This window comes from Fringilla coelebs (genome assembly GCF_963513975.1).
Source record: "Fringilla coelebs genome assembly, contig: SCAFFOLD_32, whole genome shotgun sequence".
Classification (NCBI taxonomy): domain Eukaryota; kingdom Metazoa; phylum Chordata; class Aves; order Passeriformes; family Fringillidae; genus Fringilla; species Fringilla coelebs.
Window position 1 is genome coordinate 1207564 of NW_028167319.1, and position 2489 is coordinate 1210052.

The following is a 2489-nucleotide window of genomic DNA, read 5'->3' on the forward strand; positions in this document are numbered from 1 at the left end:
ACAAACTTTCTGGCTGAATGCAGAGGCCAGGACAAAGCTGAGTAGTTACCCTGGCATTCCCCAACCCTTGCTGGCCCCATGGGCTGATGGCATTTGTGCTCCCTCAGGTTCATGTCCCCACACCAACAGCATGGGTGTGCTCCCCTCTGCTCTGTGCAATGCAAACAGGGGCTGCTGAGCCAGTGCTGCTGTGTCTGTGCCTGCAAGGATGGGGCACCTGTGTGAGCTGGGGGAGAGGCCAGGGCTGCAGAGGGGAAATGTTGTTGGCAGCTCCATGAGGATGTGCTGGCACCCTGCCCTGGGCTGTCTAGCGCACTGGGGATGGATCAGCCCCCGCTCTGCTGCTTCTTCCCATATGCCCCAGGGCCCTTGTAGAGCACCAGCCATGTTGTTTGCCGCTGGCCTGCCCACAGCCACCCTGGGGCTGCTCAAGGGGGTTTTTTGTGCTGAGCATTGGCCTGGGCATGTTCTTGAGAGAGCCTGGGCAAGGAGCCTGGAGCCCCCAGGGTCTGGCCTGAGCCGTCAGTGCTGCCCCAGCCTGTCCCTGCTGCAGCCCTGGCACTGCCACCCCAGGACTATGCCCAGCCCCGAGAGCACTCAGGCCCTACAGCAACACCAGGGCCACACAGGCAGTGGGGCAGGGCCATGGGAGCAGCAGTGGCAACACCAAGTGCAGCTGCTGCTGGGCACAGCTGCTGTGCCAGCATTGTCTGCCCCCAGCTCTGCACACAGACATTGCTACTGCAGCTCCAGAGAAGGCAACAAAAGGGCATCTCTGCAGAAAACTTTGCTGGGAGATCCTTTAGTTCCTTTAAAGCCGCTGAGAGCACAGCCCCTCATTGACACAGTCTGTGACTGCAGAAAAGGTGGAGAGAAACTAAATGAACAATGGCATAAACAATGACATTTCTTTGTGGATTATAGTTTAAAAGTAAAACAAATAAAAAACCTCCAAAGTGAAAAGTACAAGAAGTATGAAGGATGAGTTTTATTACAAGTGATTTGCAGAAATAGGCCAGCAGTTTAATGTTTCTGAAAGCATCCAGTCATCAGTCTCCACACTGCAGCCCTGAGCTCCTTGTTCCTCAAGCTGTAGATGAGGGGGTTCACGGCTGGAGGCACCACTGAGTACAGAACTGACAGGGCCAGATCCAGGGATGGGGAGGACATGGAGGGGGGCTTCAGGTAGGCAAACATGACAGTGCTGACAAACAGGGAGACCACAGCCAGGTGAGGGAGGCAGGTGGAAAAGGCTTTGTGCCGTCCCTGCTCAGTGGGGATCCTCAGCACAGCCCTGAAGATCTGCACATAGGAGAAAACAATGAACACAAAGCAACCAAATACCAAAGAGACACTAACTGTAAGGAGCCCATGTTTCCTGAGGTAGGATTTGGAGCAGGAGAGCTTGAGGATCGGGGGGATTTCACAGAAGAACTGGCCCAGGGCATTGCCATGGCACAGGGGCAGGGAAAATGTATTGGCTGTGTGCAGCAGTGAATAGAGAAAGGCAGTGGCCCAGGCAGCTTCTGCCATGTGGGCACAAGCTCTGCTGCCCAGGAGGGTCCCGTAGTACAGGGGTTTGCAGATGGACACATAGCGGTTGTAGCACATGATGGTGAGGAGGAAATACTCTGCTGAGATGAAGAAATAAAAAAGAAGGACCTGTGCAGCACATCCTTTGTAGGAGATGTTCCTGGTGTCCCAGAGGGAATTGTGCATGGCTTTGGGGACAGTGCTGCAGATGGAGCCCAGGTCAGTGAGGGCCAGGTTGAGCAGGAAGAAGTACATGGGTGTGTGCAGGTGGTGGCCGCAGATTACGGCACTGATGATGAGGCCGTTGCCCAGGAGGGCAGCCAGGGAGATGCCCAGCAAGAGACAGAAGTGCAGGAGCTGCAGCTGCCGTGTGTCTGCCAGTGCCAGCAGGAGGAAGTGGCTGATGGAGCTGCTGTTGGACATTTCTTCCCTCTGCCCATGGAGTCCTGGTCAAGGAGGACACAGTGACACATCTGAGGACATTTTGCTGAGCAATGTCCAAGCCCTTTCTCCCGGCCCTGCCCCTGCTGCTCTGTGACACCCAATTTTCCTTTTCTCAGAGCCCTTCCTTCAGCCGTGTGCCTGGAGCTCTGCTGGCATCTGGCCGCATTGCTGTGATGAGCAGGGGCTCTGCCCATGGACACCAAGGGGTCAGCTCTGCTCTGCAGCACTGGGGTCATGGGAATGAGAACGGGGCCAGTCCTGGGCTTGGACTTCATCAGCCCAGACTGCTCCTGAGGCAGAGGAGTGCAGCAACACCTCCTGTCCCAGGGCTAAGGGCAGTGACAGCCAAAGGCAGTTTAAGATGTTTTCCTGCTGTGCCCAGGGAGATCAGAGAGAACTGTGCAAAGCAAGTGCAGTGGCTGCAACTCAGTGAGGAGCGAGGGGAGCTGCTCTGTCGCTCCATCTGTCCCCAGCTGCCCTTTCTGAGATTCCAGGGCAGTCCCTGTGTTCCC

The 2489-nt window shown here is 56.0% G+C and overlaps 1 pseudogene across 1 annotated transcript; it reads right to left on the reverse strand.

The window, feature by feature from the left end:
- Positions 1–1049: 1049 nt before the first annotated feature.
- Positions 1050–1956, reverse strand: LOC311166035 (olfactory receptor 14C36-like; annotated as a pseudogene). The gene has a single exon. The product of its transcript is annotated as an olfactory receptor 14C36-like (transcript).
- Between the last annotated feature and the right edge of the window lie 533 nt (positions 1957–2489).